The sequence below is a fragment of the Canis lupus genome, chromosome 22 (genome assembly GCF_048164855.1).
Source record: "Canis lupus baileyi chromosome 22, mCanLup2.hap1, whole genome shotgun sequence".
Taxonomy (NCBI): Eukaryota; Metazoa; Chordata; class Mammalia; order Carnivora; family Canidae; genus Canis; species Canis lupus.
Genome location: NC_132859.1, coordinates 39,079,353 through 39,091,630, shown reverse-complemented (window position 1 = coordinate 39,091,630; position 12,278 = coordinate 39,079,353). Strand labels below are relative to the sequence as shown.

At 42.9% G+C, this 12,278-nt stretch overlaps 2 long non-coding RNA genes across 2 annotated transcripts in view; one reads left to right on the top strand and one right to left on the bottom strand.

Moving 5' to 3' along the window:
• Positions 1–1,604: 1,604 nt before the first annotated feature.
• LOC140614155 (uncharacterized) overlaps positions 1,605–12,278 on the bottom strand; it is a 77,543-nt gene continuing 66,869 nt past the window's right edge. The window contains exon 7 of the long non-coding RNA XR_012015057.1: positions 1,605–2,450. This is a non-coding gene — a long non-coding RNA (uncharacterized lncRNA). The remainder of the gene's footprint in view (positions 2,451–12,278) is intronic.
• LOC140614157 (uncharacterized) lies at positions 2,595–9,333 on the top strand. The gene is made up of 3 exons (XR_012015060.1): positions 2,595–2,673; positions 3,232–3,350; positions 8,846–9,333. It is a non-coding gene; the product is annotated as an uncharacterized lncRNA (long non-coding RNA).

Below are 12,278 nucleotides of genomic sequence, written 5' to 3'. Positions count from 1 at the left end.
CCTGTGGGGTTGGTTGAGATCTCAGTTGCAGTTACAGTACATATACTTTCCCTGGTCCAATTTTGCTTTACTCAGTCTCCTACAGAACACCCCTCAGTCAACCATCTGCACTCACATCTCAGAGACTTGGGGTCAATTTCTAAGATAACCTGACCTAGCTCTGCAAAGTCTTTTCAACTTCTCTCAGCCCCTGCCCCAACAAGTTAGAATAAATATTTAATTAGTTTATCACCCCCTTCTCTATGTCCCCAAGATACTTAGTTCATAGAGGGGAAGGGGGTAGGGAGCTATATAGAAGCTCTTTTGTAAGAGTGCTAATCCCATTCACAAGGGCTCTGTTCTAATGACCTGATCACCTTCCAAAAGCCTCACCTTCTAACACCATCACTTTGGTATAAAGATTCCAACATGTGAATTTGGCAGCAGGGAGACGGCAAATATTTAGACCACAGCATGAAAATCTGGGATTTAATACAGGACCTTTTTCTTAAAAATGGAAAGCATTGAGGGGGTGAAGGTCTGGAAGTGAGGAGTCAGAGCATCAGACAGATAGTAACTCATCACGTTTGCCTGAAGCACAGACATGAGTAGACGGCTGGAGCATACGGGGAAATCTGAGATGCTATGTATGTCTGTTGCTGATGTGGGACTCCAGAGGAAGTGCTCATGGAGTGAGGTATAGAAATTACTACTCCTGTGAAAGCTATTGTCCTTATGGGATGTCATTTTGACAGTCCATTGCCTTGTAGTCAATTTGGGGTCACTATTGGTCAATAGGGCTGTCAATTGGGAATATGAGGTGGGTGCAGATAAAAGGAGGGAAAGGACACCCTGGGGCCCTCTAGGCATATCTATGTTTGTTTCTTTTCATGTTTGACCATTACAACCTCCTAAAGTAATGGCCTCTGCTTTTCTCTTGCTTTCCAAATCTCATGAGTTCCTTCTAGTCAGCTTCAACCTAGAGTCATAAGGAAAGGTGATTCCAGTGGCTATAGTTCCCGACCACAGGTGGGAATGAATGGTTGTGCTGAGTTGCCAACATGCACTCCAAGCACATATAACATTAGGATACTTAACATATTGCTTCACTGTTGGATTTTTATGCCTTGAGTTTCCATCTGGGTCAAGAATTAGATGGACTACAGACTATGAGCCAAATCTTTCCCACTGCCTGCTTTTGTAAATAAAGTTATATTGGAACATGGACATATCCATTCATTGTTTATGGCTGCTTTCTCTCTACCAAGGCAGAGTTCAATAGTAGTGACAAAGACTGAATGGCCACCAAAGCATTTACTAATGGGTCCTTTACACACAATCTTTGGTAGTCTCTGCTCTGGACTGTGAGGCCTATGAAGGCAGGAGCTGTCCTATTTATTTTTGTGTGCCCACTGTCAGTGTCTCACACACTGCATGGGAGAATCTAATAAATATTTGTGAAGCATTTGAATGAAAGTTGGAGACAAAACATAAATCCACACAATTATTGACATAGGAGTTGATACATTAAGAAATACAAGTAGGTTTATCTGTCGGAGAAGCCAAAAATTTTGTTCTTTGGGGCAGAACATCACAGTTATTATCAGGTTGTGTAGCAGATCTCAGGAAATTCTGGGTGGATTTGATGAAGGTACTAAGTTCCCAGAAGAATAAGGAAAGAAATTAGAAATTAGAAGCCCTGGGTTTTAAGCCTGGTTCTGTCATTTTCTAGCCCTGTGATCCAGAACAAGTTACTAAGGGCTTTCTAATCCCCCTTCTCAGCTATGGGATAAGTATAAGAATATTGACTTGGCCAGACTCAGAGGGTTTCTGTGGCAAGCTAATGACATGATGGTGTGGAATGCTCTGGAAATTGTAAGGTAATACCCAAATAAAAGGGATTACTTTGCAGTCAGCGATAATTTTCAAAATTAACATGGAACAGCACATTTCTGAAGCCCATATTCTATTTGTGCTTTCCCAGGGGTCCTAAACCTTGAGTCAATAGGACCTATGACTGTGCCCCTGTATGGGCTACAATGCCTCAGAGGTCAGAATACAGGGTGGGAAGTTGTGGAAATGGCCTTTTCCTTCTCAAAATTATTCAGGTCTTCAGTTTCTCCCTAGCAATGGGGTTCATCTTTTTATAGAACAGCATCTGATTTGTCAGCAACCTCTAGGTAGTTTATTGATTTAACATTTCTTCAGAGATGCTAAGAAATATGTGGTCTGCTGACAGCAACAGGGAGCTGTGCCTTAAAAGGGGAATCTGATGGCTTGCTCCCAGCTGTCCTGGCTCAGAGCCTCTGCAATCACTGATTTTCAGAAAATTGTTTTAAATAGAGTTTATGTTCCATTTTGAGCAGCCTCTTTTTGCTTCCTCATTTCCCGACAATCAATGGGGATGGCAGTGTCTTTGCGTGGCATCTCACACACTGTTGCTGAATGGAATCATTTCACGGTGAAATAACCTAAATGGAAGAGAAATCTGCTTTGGTCAAATGCTGAGGTTCACTGTGTCAAAACAATCAGGTTCCAGAAATGATTTGCAAAAATCCATTGCTTTATTGTTTTGGAACACAGAGACAATGGAATCTGTGGAGCAAGTCCTTGAAGGAGCATCTAAGAGGCAGGGCGGTCAGGGCTCCTAGAAAGTAAAAGGAAGGAACTCACCTTAGAATGAATTCCTCTGGGGTGAAGGGCTCCCCAACACTCTCTTGCCTCCCTCTTTAGCCCATGCATAGCTTCCTCTTTCCAAGGGAGGGCACTTTACTGGGCTGATTGGTCTGGATTTAATTTGTGGATGGGTCACTGTGCCTTAAAGGCCAAGAAAGGCTTTTGGGTTTCTTTCTTTCCTTTATCTTGTGTCTCTAACAACATGGTATGATCAAGGGGTTTATTCTCCTGAATCCCCAATTTCCTTCCTCTTGTCTTTCTCCAACTATTTAGGTTTGGGGGAGAAGTTAGGAGGCTAGGATGACCAACTGGTTTGCCTTGGCCATCTTGGTTTTAGCACCCAAGGTCTAATACCTGGAAAACCCCCTCAGTCTCTAGTAAACAGACAGTTGTTCACCCTGGTTCCCATTTTATCTTCCAAATTAAGTTGTATATTCCAACTCAGCTGTCAGTGGGGTGCCTTATGTTGGGTATTTTGGAGGTTGCCTCAAGTATTAATTGCTACTTAAAGAAAAAAATATATTTTTTGAAATTTTCTTTGTCTTTTTTTCCCTTGTACCTGTTTTCTTTTACTAGAATTCCATGAAGAGAAGAGTGAAGGACAAGATGTGTCCCCTGGTATAACGGCTCTAAAGGAGACTCTCAACATCTACAATGGTGGTGTTTTATAGACACAGAAACCCAAGGAACCTGTGGTAAGTGACCTGGGGAGCAGGAAAAGCAAATAGGTTTGTGGAGACCCAAGGAGAAGGAACAGGAAATAAAGATTTTTATGAAAGCATGTCAGTTCTTCAAAGGAGTCTCACCTTGAAGGTATATTTAGGTCAGCACTATTGAACTCCCATGTTGTGTGGGGCCCCAAGACACTTGGATGAGTGATACAGTCCTGCCCCCAAGGGCACCTCATCCTGCTCTCCTGGCCACTGTCTGTGGTATGAGCTCACTCCCACTTTGGGCAACAGAGAGGGAAGCCTTGGTGTAGCTCCAACTGGAAATCCACACCAAGGCCTCTTTCCCCAACCATGACTGTGTCAGGAGAGACTTGCTTGGCTTCTAGAGTTCTAGTGAAGTGTAAGTGTCACACAGTTTCTTGGCCTGGGATAAACAATGTTTGTCATCCAGCACAAATGGGCATTGATCTCTTTAGAAGCCAATTTCAGGGCAGTTCAGTGTCCTTGGCAGGCTACTAAATTTGAGATGATCTGCTCATCTTCTGGGTATAGGGGCCCAATTTTCTGATACTTTAAGAAATATAAGTCATTGTTTCACAGAAGAATTCTGGAAAATTGCTTAATCCTGGTCTCTCTCTTTTGGGGTCACCTCAGGTAAAGTGGAGAGTTTTCTTTTTCATTGTGAGGTTGGTTATCATTACCTCATAGACGTGTCTTATGAAAATCTAACCATTTTGCTCTTTTGAAAGATTAGCAACTTTGGCAAACTCTGGACCCCACTCTTTGAATAGCAACAAGCAGCTGGAATGGAATAAGGATTGTCTCCTTTAGAGAGGGCACGGAGTTCCAAGTCCCCAAAGCCACCCCACCTGCTATGACTCTGTCATATTGTACAATGGCCATTTCTCATTTATATGGTTCCCTGGAGCCCATGGATCACTGATTCTGCGAGCCCTGAGTTAGAGTTATAATCACCACAGCCTCCTCCTCAGTGACTGTATTCTTTCTCCTCTTTGCCTCTCCTTCCTCCCCCACTTCCTTCTTTCTTCCAAATTCTGAGGCTCCTCCTGGATTTCCTAAATCAAAAAACTCTGGCGATGAGACCCAGTAGCCTGTGTCTTCTAGGTGATTCTATCACACATAAGTCTCAGAATCACTGGTCTACACTTTGAGGCACGCATTTGCTGAAAATAAAATCAGCCTGTGGAAGGAAATTTACTTCCCTGGCTCTTGTCTGAGCATCACATAAAGCCCCTCCTTGTTCTTCTCCATATGCAGTCTGTGGAAGTGAAAGGAATGTCTGTTCACAGTCCAGGAATCACCATTTTGTGAGGTGTCTGAAGGCCTTTTAGCTGCAGTCTTATTCACTTTCAGCTTTATGAGGCATTTATTGTTGTCCAGGACACTCTTTTCCTGGTCACTGGCAAAAGGAAGGAAAGAGGTAAAAATGCTCCCTCATGGTCTATTGGCCTTGATCCAGTACTGTTTACTTTGCTCTTTCCTTGTTCCTTAGGGATAAGTCTTGTCTCACCAGATGGTAAATCCCCCACAGGCAGGGGCTTCAAGCAAAGCCTGGCTGATTGAGTTAAAGGAAACAACTTTATTTGCTTCCTTTGCCAGAGGTGGTAGCAGGCGCTGGAAACCTCACTTCTCAATTCAGCTGAGGATGACTTTGTGCGCAAGAGCTTGAAGGGAGCTCCTAATCCTGTTGTCTTGGGCACAGGTGCCTTTATCAGGTGACCCAAGAGCCCTCCAGACTGAGGGCCCCACTCACTGAGGGTTCTGTAGGCGCTCCTCTGAAAACAAAACCTGGGAATCAGTTTCTCCCCAGCATGACCATGACACCAAGAAAAAGTGGGACTCTGAAACTGAGATAGGTGGGAAGAGGCAATGGGTCATGGGTAATGATGTGATCATGTGGCTGGTGACAAGATCTTAACTGTATCTGAAACAATTGGACTGTACTATCGATTAAACATCTGGGTAGAGTTAGCTGAACTTCATCAACTCCTTCATACTTCTTTCTTCTTATACACTGGAAATTGAGGCACAGGGAAGGTAAGGAATGCGTCATACGGCCACCGGGGGACCATCCATTCATTCATTGACTGACTCCATCATTTCATATACCCTGTTGAGTAACATCTGTGTGTCAGACAATGAAAGGTTGTGTGTGTGTGCGCGTGCACGTGTGTATGTGGGTGTGTGTTACGAGTTTGTTTTTTGTCATGCTCCAAATAATAGCTTTGATACTTTTGCAATTGATTTCACTAATTAAGTTAATTTTACTCATAATGTTGGGGACCTAAGAAATGGATGCAAATGAATGCTAATTTCCGAGTTAATATTTTGAGCTAAGGTCCTTGCCATTTTTTAAGGTAAGATTGCTGTGGTAGTTTTGGAATTCAGAAATAGAAGCTTCTGTTTTTCATCCTTTTTCATTTAGCCTGGGTAGGCTCCCACCGTAAGAATGAATTTTCTGAAGTCTTGATAATTTCTGTTCTAGTTTTAGTCTAGCTCTTGAGAAATATTCAGTAGATGATGGAAATGCCTTTTGCTTTCCTCCCTCACGACTCTTTCTGGTTCTGGATCTGAGAATTGATGATAATGGATTTTCTTCTCTCTCTTCCAATTCAGCCTTTCATTCTTTGCTCTTTTGCTTTGCGCATGTACCAAGTAACACAGGATGGCACTCAGAGAGAAGAAAAGGTGCCTGGGGGAAGGTGTGTGTTTCAGACCTCTCTTTCTGCTGACTTCATCCATCACACATGTTTCTCTTTAGCTTCAGGCCCGAGGGGAGGAATTCTGGAGAATGGGGAAGTGGAAAACTTTACTTACCTACAGACAGCAATGATCTCACATAATGTGCTCTTTGGGGATTTGGCAATGAGGTGTTTGTTTCAACGGGGGTTTTTACTCCAGATGAAATTCTACCTGCTACCTCTGAATGTCTTCACACAACAATAGCCCTTTGCTATTCAGTTAGGTGATGGGAATGGGAGGTGCTGTGATTTCTGCTGGGGAGCAGGAGCTTCTGACTCCATGTCTTTGATGATTTCAAAGCCTCCACTGTGAAATGGGAGGGATGGTGAAACAGACTGCTCGTGGCTATATCCAAGAATTTGTATTCTGGACCAGACTCCTTGGCCCAACCCATAGGATGTTTGAGGATCTAGCCCTTGTAGCCCTGCCGGTCCTGTTTCTTACAGTGCCTATCTCTCCTTCATAACTCCCCATGGTCCAGCCTTATGGAAGTTCCTTACCATTCCCCAGACACTCCACACTGGTTGGTAGCTTTGGGCCTTTGCACACTTGCTCTCTGGGTCAGTTCACATGGGGGAACATGTGATCATCTTTCAATGCCCTGGTCAAGCATCACTCCCAATATTGAGCCCAATAAAGCCTTGTTTCTCCCACCTCACCCCCTCCCTACATAGAATTGCTTGTTTCCTTAAATTCTATTTGTACCCATGCTGGAGTGTTTATGACATGATTTTGCAATTGTTTTCCTAAATAATAGGATACTATCAATGTTTATGCATAGGTATTCTGAAGCAAGACTCTCTGGGCTCAGTCCCAGTTTTGCCACTTAATAGCTGTGTAGTCTTGGGCAAGTTACCTGGTCTTTATATGTTAGTCTCCCCATCTGTGAAATGAGGGTAATAATAATCATACTTGCTTCAGAAGTTTGCTTTGCTTTAAGGAGTAAATGAATTGTTGTTATGCCTCTTTCTCCTCCTCCCTTTATATACCTCATTTCTTATGCCTCGTACTTTTCTCTGTATACAAATTACCCTCAGGAGTGGTGGATACAGTCTAGGATAATTGATTTTTTAGTTTTAAATTTCTTAAATAAGCTTCTGCAAATTTATAGCAGAAGTAATAGTGTTGAATGTTGACATCTCAAAATACTACCCATGGTAACCTGTTGATAAAGGAAGTCTGAGTTCATCACTTACTACAATAGGGGAGATCATTACTTTAACAGAGTCTTAATAATATCTCAGAAATGGAAGGGGAAAGTTGGAATATTCATGATTCTATGAGAAGTGGGCAGGGGGGCTGGGTGACTTAGTTAGTTAAGCATCCGATTCTTGGATTCAGCTCAGGTCATCATCTCAGGGTTGTGAGATCACGCTCCACATCAGACTCTGTGCTCAGCTCAGTGTGGAGTCTGCTTGGAATTCTTTCTCCCTCCCTATCTGGCCCTCCCCCTGCTTGTGCACATTCTCTTTCTTTCTTTCTCTCTCTCTCTCTCCCCCAGATAAATAAATTAATAGAATATTAAAAAAAAGAAGTGAGCAAAGTTCATGATGAAATAGTTTAGGACTGGTTGACATAGCAAGTGAAGACTTTCAAGAGAAGAGGTTCAATCAGATCTTGATTGCTAATGAGCGTAGTTGACTTATCTATTGCTATTTGTTGAGAACTTTCAGAAAATCTCTGAAATGAACAATAAAATAATTTCCTTTTCCTGGTGACAGTGTCCTCAAATAGTCATGTTTACATAGACAGTAAATTGGGTGGGCATAGATGGTTTTGGTTCTCAATACTTTGAAAGATAAAATATTTATTTTTGTTTTCAACAGACAGGATTTGTTGGGGTATGATTTATCATGAAATCCCACAAGGCTAAGCTACAAGCATAAACTATAATGTTTGGAGGATTTTGAAAATACAATATATACACGACAGAGAAAGAAAAATACGGGATGACATAGGAGTCTTGGAATGCTATGCAAGAGGAGGAACCATCTAGAAGGAGGAAGAAATTAGGAAGGAATGATATTGAAGCATAAGTGCTGTTGCCTCTCAGAGAAATGCCTGGTGCATCTTCTTTAGGAAGCTGGAATGATATTTGGGAATCTGTGGGTCAAGGGGACTGGAATTCCAGTTCTCATCTGGAACTAGTCAGTCAGCCTTTGTGTCATGCCAACAAGAAGCAACTGAAGTAGGCAACTGCAGGCCTTATCTGGAGAAGGGTTGGGAGGTAGCACCCCTGCCTTCCATGTTGGAATGGGATCAAGGAGTTGGTGGAGAGCTGGCAGGATTGCCAGGGCATCGTTGTGGCACTAGGTGAGGGGACTTCAGAGGGGAAGCTATGGATTGCTTATCCCAGTCCAGACACTGAATAGAGAACATAGCCAAGTGTGAGAGCATCACCCATGGAACTCCTGGATGTATTACTGAACATCGCTTCTAGTGGGAGAGTAGGTGGTGAGGTACAGCAGCAAATGATGTATTTAAGTTATGTGTTACCACAAAATAACCTGCTTTAAAATGCTGACCTAACTGTAAACCCATAACAACTATTAGTCTTGCTCACAAATCTGTGGGAGTGAATAACTGGGCTCAGCTCAGCCATTCTTGCTCAGAGCCTCTGACATGGCTGCAGATGGTAGCTGGAGCTGGGGTTGCCTTAAATATTTATTGGCTTGTTTTACTCCTGGGCTGGGAAGACAAAGAGCTGAGAGCAGGCCCAATAGAGACTGACCAAGCTTCTCTCTCTCTTTCTCTAGGTGGTCTTTCTACTGAGCAGCCCCCAGTCCCAGACTTCTTATGTGGTGACAGCTCCTCAGAGAAAAGAAGGTGCTGGAAAATACCTTCACTAACAAGTGAAAAGGTGGTAAGAACACGAGAGGTGATTGGATAACAGCACAGAGAAAATTCTCTGTAATAAAAGCCATGATCTTTGAATCTAAAAGTGTTGTAGATGAATGGAAGACAATGGTGACTACTGTGACATGAACCTCAAGAGTAAGAATTTGGAACAAAATTGCAAAGAGAAGGAAATCCTGGAGAGAGAACGTCAGCAAGTTTCTGCACAGATCCATGAGGCTCAGTATATGAATGACAGCAGTTCTGGAAGGCACGAGGAATAGAAAAAGGAGAGCTTATTTACAAACAAATATAAAAAGAAATTTATCTGAGCTGATGAGAGAACTGATGTGAAAGAAGTCTCCAGAGTAAAAACATTCTAAGTAATAAGCAGTATTAAGGAGAAAAGCCATACAATTCAGTATATCCAGCACAATTTCTTTTTTTTTCTTTTTTTTTTTAAGATTTTTATTTATTTATTTGAGAGAGAGAGAGAGAGCAAGAGTTGGAGGAAGGTGGGTAGGACAGAGGGAGAGAGAGAAGCAGGCTCCCCGCTGAGCAGGGAGTCCTGACTCATGTCTCAATCTCCGGACCCCAGGATCATGACCCAAGCTGAAGGCAGATGCTTAGTCGGCTGATTAACTGAACCATCCAGACACCCCTATCCTGATGCAATTCCTGAACTTAGAAAAATCCTAGATGCTGCAAGATAGAAAAAAAGTTATGAGGATAAAGGAATCACTGTCATTTGACTGTATTGTGGTAACACCACATATTAGAATAAGTGGCATCATATCTATATACACTTCTAAGAGGAAAGCTCTGTGCCTGCAGACTCTCATATGCAGCCAGGATATTATTCACCTGCCAAGTTGAAAGATGGAAATCTCCAGATTTGCAATAAGTCAAAGAAAGTACCTATGAGTAAAATAACTGAGAAAGAAGTCTAAACAAACAGACCCCAGAGTGATAAGCAATGGACAATGATGGAATGAGCGGGAATATGTGATGTGAGTGCTACATGATGATTATGAGGTAGAGGAGGCCTCCCAGTTGGCTGAGGTTCTGTAAGGAAAAATATCAAAATGTCCTCATAAACCTGGGAAGCGGGAAAGTAGATGCATTTGAAAGGCCTTGTCTCATGGGTATGAGGAAGAAGAGAAAGAAGAGTCAGGGGTGGCTTCTTGACCTGAGATCTGTATGGGGTCCCCTGCTTGGGGGGGCTTCATGCTTGAGTTAACCCTCTTCCCTTGCTGTCTTGAAATTATTAATAACTTGAATTATATATGCATTATCATTTCATGGTGGGGCCCAAAATGACAAAGCTGGTCCTGAATAGAAATCGTTAGCAGACTAAATTTAAATCCTGAATTGACCGAGTTGAAATTTAAGAGATTCTGCATTACTTTGAGTGGAAAAGAAGAAGGTGTTTTTCCTGGTCAGCAGCGGTGGCTTGGAAACTTGGTTAAATTGAGAAACAGAGAAAAAAAGTTAGATGTTTATACACCAGCCTCTTTGATGTTTCTAGCTGATCATGTACAAACTCTTGAGGACAGAGACTCTACTGTCTGCATCTGTGTGTCCTCATGGGCCTTCTCACAGGGGAGCCGAATAAAGGCGGTCTGAAGGAGCTGCCTGCCCTCTTGCACCACACCACATCGCAAGAGAGATCGATTTTGAGAAATAGAAGTCTTCTTAAGTTACAGAATTCTCCGTATTGAGGGCCAATAGTTCCTGATGTTTTATTTTCAATTAAAAGATTTCAAAAACTGCCAGGCACTCTGCTGGAGGTTGCTAGGAGACGCAGGATAAAGAAACCAGGGCTGCTATTCACAACTGAGTAAGAGCTAGTCACCTCTCTCAAGGCCTCTCTTCCCATCTCGTGGGCAGGCTTGCTCCTGCCTGTTCTCCCTCACCAGCTTTCTAAGTCTTGCCTTGCTACAAATATTTCTTATCCAACTTAAGGAATCCATTCATCACACCTGCCCCCGTGGGCACCTGTGGATTTTACTAGTCAGCTTCCGCATTCCTTTCCGGTACCGAACCTGATTTTGTTCCGGGAATCCTTCCTTACCCAGGACCAGGATGGACGTGGCCCAGAGGAATCTGTTCTCTGCTTCCCTAGCTCGGTGACTGGGTGGCCAGATGCTCTGTCATCCAAACTGGACTGCTTTCGAGAGTGAAAGGGGGTACTGTGGATGATTATGCTGGGACAACAGGGAGATGGGGACTCTTCCAGACAGACTTGGATGTGTGGTCACCCTTGTTCAGGGAGGCCACCTGACCCAAGGCAGTCTGAGCAGAACAAGCATCTGAAAATGCAGCTCTCTCCACAGAAGCTGTTCGAAGAGACGAGCCCTTTCCCTGCCTGATGCTGTGTGCAGATGTTGGGCTGGGAATTTGTACAGTCTGTGTTGTCCTATTGCTCCCCGAGGGTAACAAAGCCAACACACAGAAGGAAGCAGGGGGCGGGGGGATTGGGGAATCCCACAAAAACAGAGCTCGGGCCACCGTGACCCAGGTCCCTGATTTCCTCCACACCCTGTCAGCAGAGAATGTATTTATGTCCTACTTCACCTTCATAGAGAAGCCTTCCTATAGCCCAGCCCCACATTGACCCCTGAGCTGAGCTCTTAGGATATATAGCAATTTTCCTACAGAATATTTCCTTTGGGGACGTCCCAGCATTTAATCTTAGAATAGATCACAAAGCTGTCCATATACCAGCTCTGTGTCCTAAAATTCCATTTCTATTATTTGTTGAGTACTCATTTTGTGCCATTCATTCAAGTTTCAAAACTTGGCATCCTCATTCTCTTAAATCTCCCTATATTGGGTGACTTGCATGGGTGCATTTTCTCCTCTACAGCTGGCTGAAAATTTCCCCAAACTTCTCTGAGATATGTCTTCCTTTCCATGCTTTCTCTTGACTGACTCAAAGCTTTGGATTATGTTGGATTGTGTCAGACCCTCCTCACTAGCCTTCTGGCTTCCAGACTCTCTTCCTCCTCTAATGCAAGGATTCCTAATAATTTTTGCGACATTTCTTTTTTGGTGTCCCATTGGCACAACTTAAGGGCTCTGCCATATAATGATTTTTAGATGCGCAAAGTAAAATACATAGGATTACAAAGCAAACCAATTACATTGAAATACAGTTATTGAAATAGAACCCCCCCACGTAAACATCTATAGTAATATATTAATGCCTCAGACAACAAGATCCAGTAGTAGGTTCAGTAACAACTATAATTTTAAAGCTGTAAGGAGTATAAATGATATTTTTATATATCTGCAACCACTGTACCAGGATGTGAAGATATCCATGATTTTTATGCTGACAAATATACAGAT